Source organism: Canis aureus, chromosome 6 (genome assembly GCF_053574225.1).
Source record: "Canis aureus isolate CA01 chromosome 6, VMU_Caureus_v.1.0, whole genome shotgun sequence".
In the NCBI taxonomy this organism is placed as follows: Eukaryota; Metazoa; Chordata; class Mammalia; order Carnivora; family Canidae; genus Canis; species Canis aureus.
The window spans coordinates 8,308,013-8,332,690 of NC_135616.1; the positions used below are offsets into that span (position 1 = coordinate 8,308,013).

The 24,678-nt window shown below is 37.6% G+C and overlaps 1 protein-coding gene across 14 annotated transcripts in view; it reads left to right on the top strand.

Moving 5' to 3' along the window:
• L3MBTL4 (L3MBTL histone methyl-lysine binding protein 4) overlaps positions 1 to 24,678 on the top strand; it is a 498,239-nt gene that overhangs the window by 146,096 nt on the left and 327,465 nt on the right. Inside the window, exon 3 of one of the 14 annotated variants that reach the window (XM_077900050.1) lies at positions 20,912 to 21,006. The exons of the other annotated variants lie outside the window; for them this stretch is intronic. The gene's annotated coding sequence lies outside the window, so the exon portion shown is untranslated. The remainder of the gene's footprint in view (positions 1 to 20,911; positions 21,007 to 24,678) is intronic. 14 annotated transcript variants of the gene reach the window in all.

Genomic DNA, 24,678 nt, shown 5'->3' on the forward strand with positions numbered 1-24,678 from the left:
GGAAACTGCTTGGAACTTTGTCTTCTAGTTAATAAAGAGACTTTAAAGCTTTGGGCAGGAGAGTGACAGTGTCTTTTGTGGAGAGGGACCTGCAAGGGACTCTGGAGAGGACTAGGGAGAGGTTGTGGGCAAGAGAGGAATGGAGAGATCAGTGTACTGGCAAGAGCTGGTGAGAGGGGGCTTCTCATCTACTGCAGAACCAGGGGTGGCTGAGAGGAGGAGATGACTCCAGAGGTATTAGGAGGTGGAACCGTGGGAATGGTAAACGGTTGGCTGCAAGGACTGCCGGAGGCATCACTGGAACTAGTGTGTAGAGACCATTTACTGACTTAGGGAACATGGCAATCTCTAGTGGGGACAAGGCTGGATTTTCTTGTGGAGATTGGGGCTGGTGGAACACTCAAATGGTATACATCAGAAGCTGGTGAGAGGGGTTAAGGGACAGCTACATCAAGTGTGTAGGTAATAGGGGAACCTGTGAGTACAGGGAGGGGCATGCTGAGCAGAGGATCACTCTCAGGTGTGGAGAGGAGGAGAAGCCAGTGTGGAACCAAGATGGAGCCCTCAGAACCAGGGAAGGAGCCCTAGATGGGCTGGCACCTTGTGCTGGGATGGGATGGGCACAGTGTGCTGTTCTCTGTGTGCCCCAGGACCGACCATAGAGCACTCCGTATGAGAAGCTGGTACCTAGAACGAATCTGTCTCTGTGATAAAGATTTTGAAATAGAAACATTTTTTCCCCAATTAAGCATGAATTTCTATAATGCCAGATTTTAGAAGTTTATGACACTGCTATTTTAGTTTTGCTGTATGTCGAAAAGTATTCTACCAAGATAAGCCTATTGATTGCCATTTTCTTTGTACTTTTAATTACCTGTAGTTGTCTTCACAGTGCTTAGGATCTTATGAGAAATAATTTTCTATGGTGGTTGTTATGAGTAATCTTTTATAATAGCAAATCTAAATTCAGTAGTTCAGAATTTAATTTGACAAGGAGCCATATTTTATTGATGATATAAAAAATATAAGCAGGATGCTTTGGAATTGAAACCAGTTATTTAAATCAATGCACATTGAAGGCTTATCTGGATAATAGGTCTATGGAATAAGACATTTATGCCAAAACTAAACCTTGGAGAAATAACTTTTTTCATCTTTAAAATGGCTAGCTGATTTGTTAGATACCTCCCATCCCTAAAACTTTATGACTATATTTAAAATAATTTTAAAGAATTAACATCATAAGCTTTCTGTACAAAAAATTTCTTGGATAGTGAAGGATTTTTGGTGCTGTTTACATGTCCTATTATAAATTAGTTTCCTGAACATCAGCTTAAAGAGACAGGAAAATACTAGCTTTGAGTGCATTCTCTTAGTTTTTTCATAGTTTCTGTATTTTATATAGTGAACCTCAATTCAAATCAGAGAATGTAGTATCTACTATGTGAAAACTATTGTCCTAAGTTAACTTACCATTTGTGGAATCCTTCTTATTTTCAGTCAAATTAAATATGATTATTTGGTCCACTTTCACAGTTAGTGAGCATTAAAAAACTTTTGATGGTGAATTTGAACAGTTTACTGAATACCAGTACTTATTATTTCTGACATAACAGTTCTACATGAGTTTCCTATAACCATGACTTGGTTCCAGCAGCAGAAATTTATATTATAGTTCTGCAGGGTAGAAGTCTGCCATGGGTCCCACTGGGCTAAAGTCAAGGTATGGTCAGGGCAGCATTCCTTTGAAGGTCCAGGGAAGGATCTGATTCCTTGCCTTTTCCAACTTCGAGAAGCCACCTGTACTCCCTTGGCTTGTGGTCCCTTCCTCCATATTTAAAACTAGCAAGGTAGCATCTTTCTTATCCTTCTGTCCTAGTGACATCTTCCTCTGATCACAGCTGGGAAAACCTCCACTTTTTTAAAAAAATTATTTATGAGAGAGAGAGTGTATGGGGAGAGGGGCAGAGGAAGAAGGAGAAGTAGACTTCCTGCTGAGCAGGGAGCCCAACGAGGGGCTTGAAGCCAGGACCTTGGAATCGTGACCTGAGCTGAGGGCAGATGCTTAAGCGATGGAGCTACCCAGGCGCCCCAAAGCTTCTCCACTTTGAAGGACTTCTATGATTACATTGGATCCACCTGGATAACCCAAGATACTTTCCCCACCTCAAGGAACTTTAACTTAATCATACATGCAAAATCCCTTTAGAATTTCTAGGGATTAGGACATGGATATCTTTGGGAAGCCATTATTCTGCCAATATAACATCTCATTTGCAGAATCACTTTGAGCTTCCTTGTGGAAAATGGGAATTATTTCGTACCTGTTCCTAAGGGAACAGTGCTGTTATTGAGCTTTTTTAGCACATAGTTTAGGGTCTTTTACTCATTAGATCTACAATACTGCACTTTCTTGTTTCATTTATATGACATAATTCAAGTCAGGACTAAGGGGCTCTAATTCCAAAAGTGTTCTAAAGAGCTGTGTGCAGAATGAGGCCAGTGGGGACTAACGGAACCTTCGTTGCTGCTTTGCAAGCACTTTCTAGGAATTTAATTTTATGAAACTGGTTTAGATGTTTTTACGTGAACATTCTTTAAACAGTGCTAATTATCCTTCAACTAATAATGGTACTCTTCTTTGGCCCACATGGTCTGCTGGTGAACCAAAATTCAGTGTTCGTTCATGAATTTTAAACTTAAATTCACCGAGAACGATTAGTGCTTTAAAAGGTTAGGAAGCTGTGAGGTTAAGATATGATTTGGGAAAGAATTTATTTTAAACACTTAGGGTATCAAGAGAAAAAACATTTTGAATCATATTTAAGGTATGTTCATTAATTGAAGCTCAGCAGGGGATATGTTGAATAGAGGAAGGTCTACATTCTGATCAACAGAATTAAATTAATGAAAATAGCAATAACAACTGGAACTATATTATATTTAACAGATTACATTAGATGTTTCTAGGGTATATAGAAGGAAAAGGTCAAGGGCAATATGCAGTTAATCACTTTATGAAGAGAATATTGTCATCTCATGTAGACAGATATTAATTTGAAGTTTTACAGCAGGGTATTCATAGGGGAGAATTTTAATGTCAATTAATTATATGGGTCTTCTTTAAGGATTCTTGGTGATGAAAATTATTTTCTAGACCTACCTGCCCCACATTTACTACATGTCAAGGGGGAAATCAGTTATCACTAGGAAATCTGCACACAAGATTTTTACACTTTATTGTACACTTTGCTATTACCTGAATATTCCAGTAAGAACTTTTGAGATTCCTTAGTTCTTTATTCTCCTCTAGTGACAGAACTGGGCCCACTTAGGATTTCTGACCCTCATTCAAACCTGTTGTTAAAGTGGCCCTTGATTTCTTTGACAGTTTCTTCTTGTTTTCATCTTGTGTTCCACACAAACCCACCTGTCTGACTGATCTCTCAAAGTGTTGACTATTCCTTCCTCTTCTACACATTCCTCTCCTTCTTCTCCATCTGGTCTTCCTTCCCTTTCTTCTACTTTTTCTTTACTTGCTCTTTCCTTGCATTCTGGTATACCAGTCTTCTGGTTTTTATGTCTTGATGCTTTCTCTTTATTAGTTCTTTACTCTCTACCCTTCACTAAGTGTTGAGATTTTTCTGTGTTTCAATCATGATCCTCTTCTCATATTACACTTTTTATTTTGGTGACTTCAGTTACCTGGATGCTACTCTAGCTATTTCTGCCTATCTGCAGATTCGTATCTCAGTTCCACACTGGAAGTGAACTCCACTATTTATCCTTCACAATATCAATACACACCCTCCTCAGTCTTCTTTTCTCTTTGTTCTTGATCTCTCTCTTGAGAGAGCATGTGCATGTGTGCAGGGTGGGAAGGGGCAGAAGAAGAAAGAGAGAGAAGACTCCACCCTCAGTGCAGAGCCCAGTGCAGGTGGGGCTCAATCTCATGCGCCTGAGATTGTGACCTGAGCTGAAATCAAGAGTTGCTCACTTAAACCACTGAGCCACCCAGGCACCCCTGTTTTTGTTCTCTTTTAATGCTGTCACCATTTACCTGTTCTCCTGAGTGAAACCAGCATATGCCGTATGTATCTTAACCTTAATTACTAAATGAGTAAGGAAAACTAGAGATGCGGGAGGGGCACCTGGATGATTCAGTTGACTGAGCATCTGACTCCTGATTTGCTCGGGTCGTGATCTGAGGAGTGTGGAGTCTGCTTGTCCCTCTCTGCTTCTCCCCCTCTCTTGTGCATGCCCCCTTTCAAATAAAGAAATAAAAAAATATTTTTGAGAAGTTTTTAAAAAGTAGGAATGAAAGAGAATAATACATTTGTAGCAACATATTGGAAACCCTGGAAGAACTAGATGATTTCCTAGCAAACTAATGATTTTCAGAATGCATCCAAGACATTGAACATTTGAATAGGTCATACAGTAGAAGAAACTGGAAGATGAGGTCCAGCCAGAATCACAGCTGAACTGTTATTCACCTGTAAAGAAACAGATGATACCAATGATGTTCAGACCCCTCCAGGACATATGAAAAGATGAAAAAATTTTAAGCTAGCATATGAAACCTGAGAGATGTGGTATGAAACCCAAAACTTTGAAATATAAATGTATAACATATAAATAGAAATATGAAATTCCAAATAACTATTGGCAAATATAATCTAGCAATATATTAGAAAATTGACATCTTATTAACAAAGAGGATATAATTATTCAATAATACAAAATTCGGTAATGAATGAAAGTTTGATATTGTAAAATCTGTCTACCTAATTCATACATCAACAAACTAGAAGGGAAAAACCATATAATGATCTTTAACAGTGAAAAAAAGGCTTTTGATAGAATTTAATTGTCATTTCTAGCAAAAATTCATTTATAAAATAGGGTTAAACATAATAAAAATTACTTACCAAAGTGTAATAGTAAATAAATATACTAAATAGCAAAACATCAAAACCATTTCAATTAAAATCAGGAAAGAGAGATGCCCTCTATCATCATTGATATTCAGTATTGTCTTGGAGATTTTAGTGAATGAAATAAAAAGCAAAATGTAATGAGTGGTAAAAACTTTGGAAAGAAGAAATAAAACTACATAAATAGATATATAGTTGCACATTTATGGTCTTTATGCCTAGAAAACCCAGAAGAATCTAATTGTAAGCTATTAGAATTAATACAAGAATGTTGAGATAGTTGGATAGAGAATAAATATAAGAGCTTATTAACTTTTCTGTATGTTAGCCACTAGCTTCTAGTAATTGAAAAGGGAAAATATTGTACCCATAAGTACAATAAAGTAAAAATATTTAGAATAAACTGAACATGAAATTCTTATATAAAGAAAACTAGAAAATTTTATTCATGCATATAAATTAAATTAATATCTGAACAAATGGAAAGATGCATCAAAAATGTAAATCCCCCCAAATTAATATTTACGTATGTTTGTTTCCTTTTTTACATTATTCTTTTTTAATTTAATTGCCTGTGTGGTTCAGTTGGTTGAGCATCTGACCCTTGATTTCAGGTCATGGTCTCAGGGTCCTGGGATTGAGTCCATATAGGGCTCTGTGCTCAGCAGAGAGTCTGCTGGAGATTCTCTCCCTCTGCCCCTCCCTACCCATACTCTCTCTCTCTCTCTTTTAAATAATGAATACATATAGCTTAAAAACATTAATTCCAGTATAGTTAACATACAGTGTTATTTTAGGTTAAGGCATATAATACATGTAGGTGACTAAGCAATACATTTTTCAGTGCTCATCAAGATAAGTGTACTACTCTTGATCCTCTTCACTTATATCACTCAATCCCCACCACCCCTTTCCCTCTGGTAACCATCTGTTTGTTCTCTATAGTTAAGAGACTACTTTTTGGTTTGTCTCTTTTTTTACCCTTTGTTCATTTGTTTTGTTTCTTAAATTCCACACATGAGTGAAATCATATGGTATTTGCCTTTCTCTGACTTACTTTGCTTAACATTATATTCTTTAGATCTTTAGATCATCCATGTTACAAGTGGCAATATTTTATTCTTTTTTGTGGTTGAGTAATATTCTATTGCAAATATTATATATACATATATACATGTATATCCCAAATCCATTCATATAGATACGTAGGTATATATCTTCTGTGGTTCCATAAAATTTTAAGATTATTTATTCTAGTTCTGTGAAAAATGCTGTTGGTATTTTGATAGGGATTGCATTAAATGTGTAGATTGCTTTGGGTAGCATGGACAGTTGAACAATATTTGTTCCTCCAATCCACGGCCCTGAAATATCTTTCCATTTGTTTGTGTCATCTTCAGTTTTTTTTCATCAGTGTTTCACAATTTTCAGTGAAAGTATAGGTCTTTCACCTCCTTGGTTAAGTTTACTTCTAGGTATTCTATTACTTTTGGTGCAATTGCAAATGGGATTTTTTTTTCTGATTTCTCTTTCTGCTGCTTCATTATTAGAGTATAGAAATACAACTGATTTCTCTATATTAATGTTGTATCCTGTGACTTTACTGAGTTCATTTATTAGTTCTAGTAGTTTTTTTTTTTTTTGGTGCAATCTGCAGGGTTTTATTTAGTATCATGTCATCTGCAGTCACTAAAAGTTTTTCTTTTTCCTTTTCTTTTTCTTTTTTTTTTAATCTAATTGCTGTAGTTAGGACTTCCAGTACAATGTTGAATAAAAATGGTAAGAGTGACATCCTTGTCTTGTTTCTGATCTTAGAAGGAAAGCTCTCAGTTTTCACCACTATGACAGCTGTGAGTTTTTCACATATGGCCTTATTATGTTGAAGTATGTTCCCTCTGAACCTAATTTTTTTGAAAGTTTTTTCTTTTTTATCATGGATGAATGCTAACTTTGTCAAATGCTTTTTCTTCATCTACTGAAATAATCATATTATTTTTATCCTTTGTCCTATTGATATCATGTGTCACATTTATTGATTTACAAATGTTGAGCTATCATTGAATCCCCAGAATAAATTCCACTTGATTTTGGTGAGTGTTATTTTTAATGTATTGTTGGATTTGGTTTGCCAGTATTTTCTGAGGATTTTTTCATCTATGTTCATCAGAGAAAATGGCCTTTTCTTACAGTGTTTTTATCTAGTTTTGGCTTCAGGGTAATTCTGGTCTTAAAGAGTGAATCTGGAAGTTTTCCTTCCTCTTCCATTATTTGGAATAGTTTGAGAAGAACAGTATTAAATCCTCTTAAAGTGTTTGGTAGAATTTACCTGTGAAGCCATCTGGTCTTGGACTTTTATTTTTGGGGGAATTATTTTTTAATACTGATGCAATTTAATTGCTGGTAATCAGTCTGTTCAAAATTTATGTTTCTTCCTGATTTGGTTTTGGGAGGTTTTATGTTTCTAGAAATTTATCCATGTCTTCTAGGTCATTAAATTTGTTGGTGTATATTTTTTCTGAATTTTCTCTGACACTTGTTTGTATTTCTGTGGTGTCAGTTGTTATTTCTCCTCTTTCATTTGTGATTTTGTCTTAAGTTCTCCCTTCTTTTTTTTTAGAGTCTGGCTAAACATTTGTCAATTTTGTTGATCTTTTCAAAGAACCAGCTCCTGTTTTTGTTGATCATTGATCTGTTCTGTTGGTTTTGTTTGTTTGTTTTTAGTTTCCATTTCATTTATTTATCTTTACTATTTCTTTCCTTCTACTAGTTTTGGGTTTCACTTGTTCTTAGTCTTCCAGCTCTTTTAGATGTAAGGTTATATTTATTTGAGATTTTTCTTGCTTCTTGAGGTAGGCCTATATTGCTATAAACTTTCCTCTTAGAACAGCTTTTGTTGGATTCCCAAAGATTTTGGATGATTGTGTTTTCATGTTCATTTGTCTCCATATATTTTTTGATTTCCTCTTTGATATCTTGGTTGACCCATTCATTGTTTAGTAGCATGTTATTTAATCTATGTGTACAATTTGTGCTCTTTCCAGATTTTGTCTTGTGGTTGATTTCTAGTTTCATGTCATTTAGTCAGAGCAGATGTATGGTATGACTTTGATCTTTTTGAATATTTGAGTTTTGTTTTGTGGCCTAATATATGATCTGTTCTGGAGAATGTTCCATGTGCACTTGAAAAGAATGTATGTATGTTTTAGGATGGAAGGTCCTGAATATATATCTTAAATCTGTCTGGTTCAATGTAACATTCAATGCTACTGTTTTCTTGTTGATTTTCTGTATGGATGATATCTATCCACTGATATAAGTGGGGTATTAGAGTGCTCTACTCTTATTGTATTATAATTGCTTACTTTCTTTGTGTTTGTTATTAACTGTTTTAAGTATTTGTGTGCTCCCGTGCTGTGTGCAAAAATACAATTGTTACGTCTTCTTGTTGAGTTGTCCCTTTAATGATTATCTAGTGTCCTTCTTTGTCTCTTTTTACAGTCTTTGTTTTTAAAGTCTATTTTGTTCAATATAAGTATTGCTACCCTGGCTTTCTTTTCACATCTATTTGCATGATAAATTCTTCTCCATCTCTTCACTTTAAATTTGCACGTATCTAATTTAGGTCTGAAATGAGTCTCTTATAGGAAGAATATAGATGTGTCTTTTTTTTAATCCCTTCTATCACCCTGTGTATTATGATTAGGGCATTTAGTTCATTGACAGTCAAGGTAATAATGTTATATATATATTTATTGCCATTTTGTTACTTATTTTATGATTGTTCTTATAGTTTTTCCCTGTTCCTTTCTTCTCTTGTTCTCTTCTCTCGTGGCTAGTTGGCTTTCTTTAGTGATATAATTGGATTATTTTCTGTTTGTTTTCTGCATCGCTATTACTTGTTTTTGAATTGTGGTTACCATTTGATTTATATGTAACATCTTCTGCATATAGCAGTGTACATTAAATTGATGGTCACTTAAGTTTGAGCCCGTTATTACCCCTTTTCTCTCCACATTTTAGGTATATGGTGTCAGACTTTAACATCTTTTTATTTTGAATTTCTTGATGGATTTTTAGATACATACTTATTTTGCTGCTGTTTCCTACTCTTGCTTTGATCTTTCCTTCTCACTCAGAGCGGCCCCTTTAACATTTCTTGTAGGTCTGTAGTGGTCATGAAAGACTCTATCTCCTATTCTGAAAGAGAGCCTTCCTAGATAAAGTATTCTTGGATGCATATTTTTCCCTTTCAGCGCTTTGAATATACTATGGCCCTTTCTTCTGGGCTACAAAGTTTCTTCTGAAAAATCCACTGATAGCTTTATATGGTTTCCCACATATGTAACTATTTTCTCTTGCTGCTCTCAGAATTCTGTCTTTATCACTACTTTTTGCCACTTTAATTGCTATGTGCCTTTCTGTGCATGTCTGTGGGTTGATTTAGTTGGGGAATCTCTGCACCTCCTGTACTTGCATTTCTCTTGCCTTCCCCAGAGTCAGGAGGTTTCCTGCTATTCCTTAAATAAATTTTCTGCCCCCCTTTATCTATCTCTCTTGTTCATCTGAGATTCCTGTAATGTGAACGTTATTATGCCTGTTATTATAACGTTCATATAAATAAATAAAAATTTTAAAAAAATAAATTCTCTATCAAGTGTATTATTTGTGCATGTTTCTCTTTCATTTGTGACATATATTTTTCTGTCCCCTCAGTTTGACTGACTCTCTGTGTCTCTATGTTAGGAAAATCAGCTACATCACCTGTTCTTGAAAGTAGTGACTTTTTTATTTTATTTTATTTTATTTTATTTTATTTTATTTTATTTTATTTTATTTTATTTTATTTTATTTTATTTTATTTTATTTTATTTTATTTACTTATGATAGTCACAGAGAGAGAGAGAGAGAGGCAGAGACACAGGCAGAGGGAGAAGCAGGCTCCATGCACCGGGAGCCCGATATGGGATTTGATCCCGGGTCTCCAGGATCGCGCCCTGGGCCAAAGGCAGGCGCCAAACCGCTGCGCCACCCAGGGATCCCGAAAGTAGTGACTTTATGTGGAAGAGATCCTGCTATGCCCTGATGCCCTGCAGTGTCTCCTGATCAAGAAAACCTGGTGCTTCCAGAGTGTAAACTATGTATGTTGTGTGTGCTTTACTGTTGTGGCTGAGCTACCTTTTCCTTTGGTCCAGGTGTCTGCAGTGGCTCTCTTTGCCTATTGTGGGTAGTGTTGGTCCCTCTGTTGTTACTGGGCCAGTCTGGAAGTGCCTTGGGCTTAAATTGAATTAGACCAGGCAGTTGCCAGTGATACAGTAGCACCAGGCTGCAGGGTACTTTCCCTGTGTTGTCCACTGACAAGCTTTTGTTGATGGGCAGAGCCTGCAGTCAGAGCAGCTGTCTGCTGTGGCATCTGAAATCTGACTGGTGTGTATGGTTATCTCTCCCCTCTCCCTAGGGCAAGAGTCACTCTGGAGTGATGCTGGCTCCCGTTGGGGCTGCTTGCACCCTGCCAGGTTGCTGCCTAGTTTGGATGGGCTCTGGCTGAGTATATTGAAAGGTACAGGACTACAGAAGTGTGTGGAGCTGGAGGTGTGGTTTTAGCGAGATTTGTGCTCGTCTGCAGGACTGAGGCAGGCTGAGTTGAAGACGGTGGTTTTGCAAAAGTGTGAGGGAGGGTACGTGTGATGTTAGCAAGTAGATAGCAAGTGTCAGCACTGCATTGGTTCCTGTGGGTGGCTCTGTGTTTATATTGGCAGACGGAGAATGGAAATGGCATCCACCAGCTACTTTGTTCCAGAGGTCTCTCAACAATCTCTGCTCTTCCAGCATAGGCTCTGAGATTAGTAAACAGATTACTCTTCTGTATATCCCAGTTGTTTTTCAAACTGCTGCTTATATGCTGTATCTTCTCAAGGATGTTTGTTGTGCTGTCTCTTTAAAGATGGGAACTCAGTTTCCTCTTGCCCTCTCAGCATCTCCAGAGCTGAACCTGCTGATTTATAATGTTCCAGATTTTAAGTCCTGCTGGCTATAGGAACTCAATGAAATCCAGCCTCTCTAGTTTTCAAAGCCGAATGTTATGGGGACTCATCTTCCAAGGAGCTCCCCTGGGGTGAGAGTCTGTTCTTTCCCATCTCTGTACCCACAGTATTCTCCCTCCTGTGGACAGTCATGCATTTGTTTAGCTCCCTACCATGTCTCTGCCCTTTATACCCTCTTCATGTGACCTCTTCTCTACATGTAGCTGTGGAGAGTCTGTTCTGCCAGTCTTTGGGTCATTTTCTGGGTTATTTACACTGATCTGAGAGTTACCTAGCTGTATCCATGGGATGTATGAATAGCTGTATCCATGGGATGAGATGAGCTTAGGATCCACCTCCTCCACCTTCTTCCACAGAAGCTCCCAAATTAACATTTAATTCAGTTCCAAAGTAGAATCCCAATTGGTTTTATATTAACTTAGTTAAAGTTACACTAAACTCCCCAACATTCCAGTTGTTTAGTAACAGACAAGGATCTATGGTACAGAATAGACAAACCAGAAAGAGATGCGAGTATGTGATATATTATATATAGGTTAATATATGTAGTACATACTGGTAAATCTGCTCAGGAGAACAAGCGTAGACTCTTTAATAGATTATTCTTGTCATTGAAAATTCCAAAGATAAAGAGAAGATCCTTAAAGTAGCAAGAGACAAGAAATCCCTGACTTTTATGGGGAGGAGTATTAGGGTAACGGCAGACCTCTCCACAGAGACCTGGCAGGCCAGAAAGGGCTGGCAGGATATATTCAGTGTTCTAAATGAGAAGACCATGCAACCAAGAATACTTTATCCAGCAAGGCTCTCATTCAAAATGGAAGAAGAGATAAAGAGCTTCCAAGACAGGCAGGAACTGAAAGAATATGTGACCTCCAAACCAGCTCTGCAAGAAATATTAAGTGGGACTCTTAAAAATTCCCCTTTAAGAAGAAGTTCAGTGAAAAATCCACAAAAACAAGGACTGAATAGATATCATAGTGACACTAAGCTCTTATCTCTCAATAGTAACTCTGAACGAGAACGGGCTTAATGACCCCATCAAAAGGCGCAGGGTTTCAGACTGGATAAAAAAGCAGGACCCATCTATTTGCTGTCTACAAGAGACTCATTTTAGACAGAAGGACACCTACAGCCTGAAAATAAAAGGTTGGAGAACCATTTACCATTCAGATGGTCCTCAAAAGAAAGCAGGGGTAGCCATCCTCATATCAGATAAACTAAAATTTACCCCGAAGACTGTAGTGAGAGATGAAGAGGGACACTATATCATACTTAAAGGATCCATCCAACAAGAGGACTTAACAATCCTCAATATATATGCCCCGAATGTGGGAGCTGCCAAATATATAAATCAATTAATAATCAAAGTGAAGAAATACTTAGATAATTATACACTTATACTTGGTGACTTCAATCTAGCTCTTTCTATACTTGATAGGTCTTCTAAGCACAATATCTCCAAAGAAACAAGAGCTTTAAATGATACACTGGACCAGATGGATTTCACAGATATCTACAGAACTTTACATCCAAACTCAACTGAACACCCTTTTTGAACTCGGCCACAGTAACTTCTTGCAAGATACATCCACAAAGGCAAAAGAAACAAAAGCAAAAATGAACTATTGGGACTTCATCAAGATAAGAAGCTTTTGCACAGCAAAGGATACAGTCAACAAAACTCAAAGACAACCTACAGAATGGGAGAAGATATTTGCAAATGACGTATCAGATAAAGGGCTAGTTTCCAAGATCTATAAAGAACTTATTAAACTCAACAGCAAAGAAACAAAGAATCCAATCATGAAATGGGCAAAAGACATGAAGAGAAATCTCACAGAGGAAGACATAGACATGGCCAACACGCACATGAGAAAATGCTCTGCATCACTTGCCATCAGGGAAATACAAATCAAAACCACAATGAGATACCACCTCACACCAGTGAGAATGGGGAACATTAACAAGGCAGGAAACCACAAATGTTGGAGAGGATGCGGAGAAAAGGGAACCCTCTTACACTGTTGGTGGGAATGTGAACTGGTGCAGCCACTCTGGAAAACTGTGTGGAGGTTCCTCAAAGAGCTAAAAATAGACCTGCCCTACGACCCAGCAATTGCACTGCTGAGGATTTACCCCAAAGATACAGATGCAGTGAAACGCCAGGACAGCTGCATCCCGATGTTTCTAGCAGCAATGTCCACAATAGCCAAACTGTGGAAGGAGCCTCGGTGTCCATCGAAAGATGAATGGATAAAGAAGATGTGGTTTATGTATACAATGGAATATTACTCAGCCATTAGAAATGACAAATACCCACCATTTGCTTCAACGTGGATGGAACTGGAGGGTATTATGCTGAGTTAGTAAGTCAATCGGAGAAGGACAAACATTGTATGTTGTCATTCATTTGGGGAATATAGATAATAGTGAAAGGGAATATAAGGGAAAGGAGAAGAAATGTGTGGGAAATATCAGAAAGAGAGACAGAACATAAAGACTCTTAACTCTGGGAAACGAACTAGGGGTGATGGAAGGGGAGGAGGGCGGGGGGTGGGAGTGAATGGGTGACGGGCACTGAGGTGGGCACTTGACAGGATGAGCACTGGGTGTTATTCTGTATGTTGGCAAATTGAACACCAATAAAAAATAAATTTAGTATTAAAAAAAAGATTCTTTTCAAACTGGCCATCTATCTACATAAAAATGAATTAAAAATAGATAAAGATTTATATTTTTTCAAGAAAAAGGGTTTTAAAAGAATATTTCTAGGAGAGTAAAGTGAATTCTCTAGGAGTGATCTAAAACTTGGTTGGAGTGGATACTATATTCCGTGAAAGAAATGATAGCCATGTCAAAATGAGTTTTTATTTAATCTGAAAATGCTATTTCACTCTTTTTGGAGGATATTTTTATTGGATACATAATATTACTTTATAGTATGGATTTTGTTACTTTAAAGATGCCATTCCATCATCTTTTTACCTGCATTGTTTCTCATGAGAAATCATCATATTAAAATTATAGAGCCCTACCTGCTGCTAATACTGCCTACCTGATTTCTGTTTTATTTTCTCTTTAGCCCTTAGTGCCACCTGATACACCATGTATTTTACTTATTTATCTTATCATCTGTTTCACATACTTTGATGAATTCCTGTATGAGTTCTAGCAATTTGAGGGTAGAGTCTTTTGGGTTTTCCATACAGAATATCAAGTCATCTGCAAAGAGGGAGAGTTTGACCTCTTCTTTGCCAATTTGGATACCTTTTATTTCTTTTTTTATGTCTAATTGCTGAAGCTAAGACATCTAATACTATTTTGAACAGCAGGGTGGTAGTGGACATCCCTGCCATGTTCCTGACCCTAAGGGAAAAGCTCTCAGTTTTTCCCCATTGAAGATGATATTCGCTGTGGGCTTTTCATAGATGGCTTTTTATGATGTTGAGGTATATGCCCTCTATCCCTACATCATGAAGAGTTTTAATCAAGAAAGGATGCTGTTCTTTTTCAAATGCTTTTTCTGTGTCTACTGAGAGGATCATAATTGTTCTTTTCTTTTATTAATGTAATGCATCATATTGATTGATTTGCAGATGTTAACCACCCTTGCAGCCCAGGAATAAATCCCAGGTGGTGAATCATTTTTTTAATATACTGTTGGATCCTATTGGCTAGTATTTTGGTGAGAATTTTGACATCCGTGTTCATCAGGGACATTGGTCTGTAATTCTCCTTTTTGGTAGGGTCATTGTCTGGTTTTGGGATTAAGGTAATGTTGGTCTCATAGAACAAGTTTGGAAGTTTTCTTTCCATTTCTACCTTTTGAAACAGCTTTAGTAAAATAGGTATTATTTCTTCCTTAAATGTTTGGTAGAATTCCCCTAGGAAGCCATCTGGCCCTGGACTCTTGTTTTTTGGGAAGTTTTTGGTTGCTATCTCAGTTTCCTTGCTGGTTATGGGTCTGTTCAGGATTTCTATTTCTTCCTGTTGCAGTTTTGGAGTTTATATGTTTCTAGGAATGCATACATTTATTCATATTGCCTAATATTTTTGTATATAGTTGCTCATAATACATTCTTAAAATTGTTTGTATTTCCTTGGTGTTAGTTGTAATCTCTCCTCTTCATGATTTTATTAATTTGAGTCCTTCCTCTTTTCTTTTTAATAAGTCTGGCTAGGGGGTTTATCTATCTGATTAATTCTTTCAAAGAACCATTCCTGGTTTCCTGTTCTGTAGTTATGGTCTCTATTTCATTGAGTTTTTCTCTAATCTTTATTATTTCTCTTCTGCTTGGTTTAGGCTTTATTTGCTGTTCTTTCTCCAGCTTCTTTAGGTGTAAAGTTTGTGTATTTGAGATTTTTCTGATTGTTTGTAAGAGGCTTGTATTGAAATGTACTTCCCTCTTAGGACTATCTTTGCTGTATCCCAAAGGTTTAGAACAGTTGTGCTTTCATTTTCATTAGTTTGCATAAATCTTTTTAATTCTTCTCTAATTTCCTGGTTGACCCATTCATTTTTTGGTATGATGCTATTTGATCTCCATGTATTTGAGTTCTTTCCAAATTTCCTCTTGTGATTGAGTTCTAGTTTCTTTTCTTTCTTTCTTTTTTTTTCTGAAAATATGCAGGGAAGAATCTCAGTCTTTTGGTATTGCTTGAGACCTGATTTGTGACCCAATATGTGGTCTATTCTGCAAAAAGTTCCATGTGCAGTCAAGAAGAATGTGTATTCTGTTGCATTAGGATGCAACATTCTGTATACTCTATGAAGTCCACCTGGCCCATTGTGTCATTCAAAACCCTTGTTTTTTTGTTGATCTTCTTAAATTATCTGTCCCTGAAATTGCAGTGTTGAAGTCTCCTACTATTAATGTATTATTATCTATGCGTTTCTTTACTTTGGTTATTAATTGGTTGATATAATTGGCTGCTCTCAAAATAGAGTTATAAATATTTATAATTGTTAGATCTTGTTGCATAGACTCTTTAAGCACAATATAGTGTCCCTATTCATCTCTTACTACAGTCTTAGGTTTAAAATCTAATTTATCTTATATGAATGTTGCTACCCCATCTTTCTTTTGATGTCCATTTGAATGGCAAATGGTTCTCCACCCCTTTTCAATCTGAAGATGGCTTTAGGTCTAAACTGAGTCTCTTGTAGACCAGCATATGGATGAGTCTTGCTTTTCTTTATACCCTGTGTCTTTTGACTGGACCATTTAGCTCATTCACATTTAGAGTAACTATTGAAAGATATGAATTTAGTGCCATTGTATTACCTGTACAGTTACTGTTTCTGCAGATTATCTCTGTTTCTTTGGGCTCCCTCTTTGCTTACAGGATCCCCCTTAATATTTCTTGCAAGGCTGTCTTGGTAGTCACATATTCTTTCAGTTTCTGTCTATCCTGGAAGCTCTTATATTATCTCTCCTTCCATTCTGAATGAAAGTCATATTGGATAAAATATTCTTGGCTGCATGTTTTTCTCATTTAGTACGTTGAATATGTCATACCAGCCCTTTCTGGCCTGCCAGGTCTCTGTGGATAGATCTGTTGTTAATCTAATATTTCTCTCACTTTATGTTAGGAATTTCTTGTCTTGACCTGCTTTCAGGATTTTCTCTTTATCTCTGAAATTTGCAAGCTTCACTGTTATATGTTGGGCTGTTGATCTACTTTTGTTGATTTGGGGGAGGGGTCCTCTCTGTCTCTTGGATATCAATGCCTGTTTCCTTCCCCAGATTAGGGAAGTTCTCAGCTATGATTTGCTCAAATATACCATCTGGTCCTATCTGTCTCTCTCTCTGGACCTCTGGAATTCCAGTAATTTGGATGTTATTTTTTTCAAGCTGTCATTTATTTCTTGGATCCTCTCCTTGTGGGCTCTTAGTTGTTTTTCTCTCTTTTTCTTGCATTCCTTCCTTTGCATCAGCTTTTCTTCTATGTCACTTATCCTTTCCTCTGGCTCATTTACTGTAGCTATTGGAGCATCCAATTTGGACTGCATCTCAGAGTATTTTTAATTTTGGCCTGATTAGATCTCAGTTTTGTACTTAATTTCTCTAGAGTCTATGCTTTTTTTCAAAGCCCAGCTAATAACTTTATAATTGTAATCCTGAACTCCATCTCCGACATTTTACTTAAACCCATATTCATTAGATCTGTGACAGAGGGTATTACCACTTGTTCTTTCTTTTGTGGTGAATTCCTCCTTCTCATCATTTTGTCAAGTGCAGAAAGGCTGTACGTGTGAGCAGAGTCAGGAATATCAACTATGACCCAAGCAAGATACACACTTGCAAAAAGTTGTCGCTTTTCTATTTGTAGAGTTTCAGTTGTTCTTTCTTTACATCTCAGGTTGAATTCATAGATGTTCAGAATGGTTTGATAGTTATCCAGCTACATTTAGGAGACCAGATGAAACGAGGAGGGTCTTCTGCCATTTTGCCTGTCTCCTTTGAAAATTACTTAATAAAGATTTCCTATTCAGAAAAAAATGTCTCAGTGGTGTTTAATGATTTCTCTTAGCTTCTAAAGTGCAGAAAGATTCAAGGATTTCTGTGACACACTGGTCCCCAGAGCCAGGCAAGCTTTGTACTCAGGACCTGAGCTCACCAAGAAGCAAATATTATATTTTATTCATCTTTGAATCATTAGCCCCTAATAACACACAGGGACTCTGTCATAGAAGATTCTGTTTCTTGAATCAGTGAGCATACATGGCTCACCTTAGTTTTCTCTGTGTTGCCCTACAAGGCTCCTCATGATTGGAATCTCATGGTTCTTTGAGCTTTCCAGAATGCATTTCCATATGCATACCTATGAACCTTGTCTTTATCACAGACCATGCTTACAGTCTTAACTCCTGTGTCACCTGCAGACTTCTTACACCAGTGCTCATTCCTTGTTTCCTACCTTTTCACTTAACAGACCTCTCCAGGTGTAGCCCATACTTGCAGCTTTCACCAGGCCTCTTTCTCACTCTTTGACCACTTGAGTCTCACCTATGATCTCATCCTTCCACTGACATCTTTCCCCCTGTGAGATCACAGCAACACCCTGGCTGCCAAACCCAGTGTCTTCTTCTCCCTACTTAGTCTCACTTGACCTTCCTTAACACTTGATGGTTTAGATCCTCCAGCCTTTGGGGAGCCCTTTGCCCCTCTAGCTCCCAAGTTTTGTATATCTCCTTGCACTCTTTCTAACCCTGAGTTCTCTTTGTGCTTCTCCAGCTTCTCACTTACCTCTGATGTGAACATTAAATTTCTATCTTTGTTTCTTTCTTGAGATTTCTCCCATTGTTTCTGAAAAATTTGCAACTGCCTTTTGTTGGATATATACACCCAGATTATTCCAGAGACCTAAAATTCAACATCTATGAAAATAATGTTTTCTACAACATCTGTGATGCTCCCTGAACTTGCCAGTCTCTTCCTGAGTATCCAGGACTGAACCTCAAGATCATCTCAACCTTCTCCCTATACCACCCCACCTCAAGCAGTTGTTTGCAGTAGTCTGTTAGTTTAATTCCTACATTGTCCCTTGGTTTTGTCCCCACTTTTTCTTTAGGGAACATCTACACTCTCTCTTGCCAAATCTGTTTTGTTGTCATTGTCAGCCTGTGGTCTTCGTCCCTTACATCTGCTTCATCCTTATCTTGCACTGCTTAGTGCGTTCTGATGGTACTGCTTACCACTCAGAAGGCTCTGATGCTTCTCTAAATCACAAGAATAAATATCAGGCTCCTTAGGCAGACTTTCAGGAACTTTCCTGATTGTATTTTTGCCTCCTTGCAATCTAGCAGCCCAGCCTTCTGTTCTTTGTACCCCTACAAGCTTTATGTTAGTGCTCATCAGACTCTGGCATTTGCAGAAGCAGCTCTCTGCTTGCCAGCTTCTCTTCCTTTGCTCCTGCTGCTCCTCCTTGAATTGCCTGTTAAATTTGTCTCAGAAAGCAATGGTCTCCAGGAAGCTTTCCCTGTTCATAATTAATCCTCCTTCATTTTGTTCCCAGACACATTGTTTGGGTTTCCTAACTAGTGCTGATTAGCACTCATGTCTTCTTGTTTATTCACCAAAAACACTGAGTCCTGCCATATGTCAGGTTGGGTGTGACATTTGTCTGCATGTATGCCATGTGGGGACAGGTGTCAAGCTCCTTGTATGTCTCCAGCACATGGTACCTGCTTTGTCTAGGGAGATGAGCTGAGTTCAGTTGTACTGAAATGAGAAGCAGGTTGAATGTGCAAGTGAAAAATGTGTTAGCAGACCATGGACAAGTGGCATGGCAGAGTTATTAAAGTGTGGGTGTTTGGAAAGAGTGGGTTAGGGAGCTCCTGCTTCAAAGATGGTTACCCTGCAGTGATAAGCTGCTAACATTAGGCAACCTGCATCATTCTGGTTGGTGCCCCAAAAGAAGGCATTATTTACATCAGTGTGTAATAAGATGCGCTGGTTGCAACTGACAGTTGTTTTTCTCACACATCCCAAGTTGTCACCTAATAGAGCTATATGCGGCACACCTTCTGAAATGAAGTTGGAATACTGGTGTGAAGAGCTGTGTTTACGGCTAAGGAAATTAGAAAGGTATTGCTCTGCAACATGAGCCTTAGGATTTACATGGTCCTGTCCTTAAAAATGATAATTTCTTCACTTTTTACCCCCTGCCATTTTTAATTTTAGTTCAGGGAATTACTAATAAATATTGTGCAATTTTCTAGAAATGACTCTTCCTATTGCTGAAGTGAAGGGTTTGTCTTTGAGCAGTTTTTCAATCTGTGATTCCCTTAGAGGGGTAGATGGGAGACTGAGTGGGCAGAGCATGAAGCAGCCAGAGCAGTTGCCCTGGGGGGCTTTCTAATATCAGGGCTCCTCGTAGGATATTTTTATGAGGAAAAATGGGGCCATGCTTGAGAGAAATGAAAAGTTTGAAAAAAATCACAATGTTAGATGACAACTAAGGCTTCTTTCTATATTTATTTATTTATTTTTATTTTTATTTTTTTTAATCTTTCCATATTTAAATAGCGTGCTAGGCTTTATGTGTTACGGATTTTAATAAGAGTTGAGAACAAAACCTCTAACACAGGTGGAAGAGTACTCATCTGAAAAATTTAGATACGAAGTAAAGGTTTTTTAAAGTTAAGTAAACTCAATTATTCAGAACTCCAAATCTGAAATGATAAAATAGGAGGTATCTGTGGTTTACAGAATTGAAAAATACTCTCAGTATTAAGAGTATCTGATCTGGGATATACTACATTCATTGTATGAGCCCCTTTTATAGGGTAATATTGCTGCCTAACCCTATTTGATGTTGTGAGCATTTTGTAAAAGGAATACTTTCAAGAGCTAGAACTCCAGTGTTTCAGTGTTCTGCTCCCTGTAAGGACATGGCCTGGTTCAGTGAAGTGTACCCATGCATTCATTAATACCATATGGGCACACCATTAAGAAAATGAGTCACAGCACCAGCCTTCAACTTGTCCATGCACTGACCCTGCCTTTCTTTGACTTGTGACTTGTGTTCTACTTTGCTCCTTTGTTTCGTCACCCTGTTGGATTTGTTTTTCTCAGCAATTGACCCTCCAAGTCCACTGTCCAAAGTTGAATCCTCTCTTCCAGCACTGTCTTCCCTGGACGATTATTTCTGGATCTGACTTCACTGTGAATGGTCTGGTGGCAGCTTTGGCTGCACTCAGTATGGTTCTCATCCACACATTCTTTTTGATCATTTCGATAGGCTTATACCTACAGTTGCAGGCAAGAAAAGTGATTGTGGTCACTGGAGGAGGACACTGGTTCATGACCATGGTTTAAAAAAAGTGCAGAGGTGGCGAGCATGCTGTGGATGTGTGACATGTACAGTGACTTCAACTCCTGAGAAGTTTCTTCAAGTATTTTTTTCTGTGTTCTTTGCTTTTAGTTCCCAGCCTTTGCTCTTGCTAATCTGATGAATAAGCCAACAAACCTCAAGGTGTGTGTAGAACAACAAAGCAAAATTCACTGAGGTGGTAAAGTGTAAGTATGTCATCTTGGCAGGCACAAATTGCTGCTTTTTGTGAAGGAAGTGTGGCAGTTTTTGCTGATAATGCATATTTGGCTGAGGCCATGTAAACCAAATGGCATGGGTTTGCAGATACATTGAGGGATCTTCTTTGCTTTATAAGAAAGGAAACACACATCCACCACCACCACCTAGTGCTGCTCAGAGAGAGATGGCCCTACTTGTTTCCACACAGGGAAAGGTGTCATGTTTCTGGGTTGTTGTTTTTTTTTTTGTTTGTTTGTTTTTTAAGTCCAACCTATCCCCTTTTGTAGGGGAGTGGCTCTGCTATGGTGTCTTGGCAACAGTGCACATATGCAGTTGGCCAGGTAGATGAGCTTACCCGCAGATGATCTCAATCTGACAGAGTGCCCTGTGATCTTCCTGGCACATGAGAACATGGGAGGCTCTCGAGGAGCTGCTCTGGGAAGGCCACCCCCAGGAGGCTGTCATGACAGTTTCTTATGCCTCCCGGGTTCTGATGAGGCTTGAGTCTTTTTGTGTCACCTCCCCTAAGGGTACACCTGCAGGCTGTACAGTACATAATGGCAGCATGAAATGGGCTCCTCAGGAACAGGGTGTCTGAGCCCCCATGTTGCAGTATCTGGACCCCTTGTCTCAGTGACACCCTATGCAAGGGACGTGGGAGCTGCTTCTTTAGCTCCTTTTCCATGTAAGTCTTAAAGTGTCTGAATATTGAAGAGTACCTGTTTCTTTACTGGCCACATTTGTCAGCCTTTATCTTGATTTGCTTGACACATCTCACCATTGTAACCCAGGCATTTTCATTTGTTTTCTTACGGTTTTTATTCATATATAAAAAAATCGTTCTAGTGCTGAAGTGCATATAAACTGTGCTCTATCTGTGCTTAATTTAATATTTGCAAAAGCTATATGATGTGGCCTCATAACCATAATTAACTTGACTTCTGTCATTGGATATTTAGCTTTTTTAAAAAAAAAAAAAACTTTGTACTGTTGTAGAGGCTGTATTTATTCATTTTCTATTTTTTTTTCAGAATATAATGTTAAAGTTGGGAGGACTTGTTCAGCAAGTATTGACACCTTGTCTTTTGGCTATAAATATAGGCATACCTTACTTTATTGTGCTTTGCAGATATTACAGTGGAGGTTTGTGGCAACCCCACGTCAAGCGAGTCCGTCAGTGCTATTTTGCTGACTCCGTGTCTCTGGGTCACAGTTTGGTAATTCTCACAATATTTTAAAATTTTCCATTATTATTATATTTGTTATGGTGATCTCTGATCAGTTATCTTGAAAGTACTATTGTAGTTGTTTTGGGGTGCCATGAGCCTTACCCATATAAGATGGTGAATAATGAATAGGCATTTCTGCTACATCTTCACTGCATATGCTAAAGTGAGGCAGTATCAAACAGTGGGAATGCATGTGCTAGAAATTTTGTTTAAATACAGATTTTTCCAGATGTGTGACCTCTGTAAGCCTGTTTCCTGTAATTATGAGGTTACAAATCTGATATTCAGTGTTGTAAAGGATAAATGGAAACATACACATTCACAGATATATGCTTACATCATGTACATGCATGCATGCCCCCCCCACACACACACTCATAATTTGGTACCTGGGATATAATAGATGTATATTAAGTGACAGGTAATATACAATCAAACACGTTTTATATTAGTAATGTGTGACAGAACAGTAATAATTGGGATGTTTTGCTTAGCCACTGTGTATAGTGAAAAGAAATGGAATTTAGGATTTACAAACCTGTGTGCATATCTAATACTCTATAAAATGACTGTTGTATCTGTAGTATGTTCAAGAAAACTGCATCAAAAATAAAGAAAATTCAGTGCCTGAAGCAGTACTATTCATAATTGGTTCCTTCTCTCCAGGAAATTGAGAAACCAGTTGGTCAAAATAGATATATTTGAATTCACTTTAAAGCCAAAAGTATTATCTCAGCTGCCTTCCTTCCCTTTAATTCATTAAACAAATATTTATGGGCAGGCATGGTTATTGCTCCAGGGATAAGGTGATGGACAATATCAACAAGATCCTTTATTTTTAGAAATTGACATCCTAATTCTAAATAAGCAAACTGATTCCTTTCAGCTGGTATGAGTCCCCCGAGAGTCAGTAATGACACAAGTCTTGTGTGTGGCCCCAGGAGCAGAGGAACGGTATTTCCTCATCTCATTGGCTGGCGACATGTTGCTGCCTAGTTCTCTTGCTCTACATAGATATTGAACCTATGGAAAGTTGTTATTTTTGATATCATGTTTTCTTTTCCTGGTAAAACCTTAAAGGATTATTACAGTCTTATGTGATCATAAGAGAGGATCGTGGATATGATTTAATTCTGGTAAAATAATAATATATAACAATGGTAAATATGATTAAATTGAGAAATTACACAGTCTTTTTAAGAACACAGCTGTTGTAGAAAATGAGGTATCTATATTTGCTTTAGAGACAACACTGCCATAACGTTTTTTTTGTAAAGCATATAATTGTAGTGTAGTAAAATGCTTATGTGGAAATAGGGATGTTGACTAATCTTACTAGGGAATCTTCAGGGTTTGTCAAATTGCTTTCTCTATTTAGAAAAATAAAATATCTCATATAGTGGTATAAGTGGCAGGAAATCTGTAAGGGCTATAATGGTTGAACAGATTGTAAGCTCCTTGATGGAAATCACACTATGATGTCTCATTATTTTCAAACAAAGCAAGGAAATCCACTGATGAAAGTTCTGTCAGCCTTATTTGATGATTAAAATACTTTTCAAAATTTTCATACTTTAGTAAGTGTATTTCTTAGCCAGAACATATATGTTGTGATTGATACATAGTAAAGATTAATGTATATACTGCGTCTGTTTTTAAACTCTAAATTGATATGATTTTTTCATTATACTCTGAGCTTAAATTACTCTCTTTTGGTCAATTATATATATGTGTATATCAAAGGATAAACAGTATGCAGGGGATCCCTGGGTGGCTCAGCGGTTTAACGCCTGCCTTTGGCCCAGGGAGCAATCCTGGAGTCCCGGGATCAAGTCCTGCGTCGGGCTCCCGGCATGGAGCCTGCTTCTCCCTCCTCCTGTGTCTCTGCCCCCCCCTTCTCTCTCTCTCTTTGTGTCTATCATGAATAAATAAATAAATCTTTTTTAAAAAAAACAGTATGCATTATTTGTTTATTTTTCATCTACTGGATCAGGGACTGGGTTATATTTCTATTTCAGTGGACAGCACACTTCTTGTCACATTAAGCTCATCAAATATTTTTTAAATGGTTAAAAGTCTACATGAATTCTTCCTGTACAACTTGATGGATTTTTGCGTTTGTTATCCCATCAGGTTGCTTTATTGTCTTGAGAGGTTTCAAATGTTTGACTTAGAGGTGCATCTTACCACCTGTCACTACCAATGCTCATGCAGTTCTGACCTTTTACCATCTGTACATTCTTCAGGAACATTTTATAGCAAGATAACTGTTAAAACTCACATAGCGCTTTTTGGCCAACCTTCTCCAGGATGTGTGTATATGGGTGTGTGTTTGTGAGTGTTTGTGTGTATGTGTGTATGATAATCATACTTGTAGAGAATTTTAAAACAGTAGAAAGTAACAAAAAGGAAAGAATATTTACATTAGTC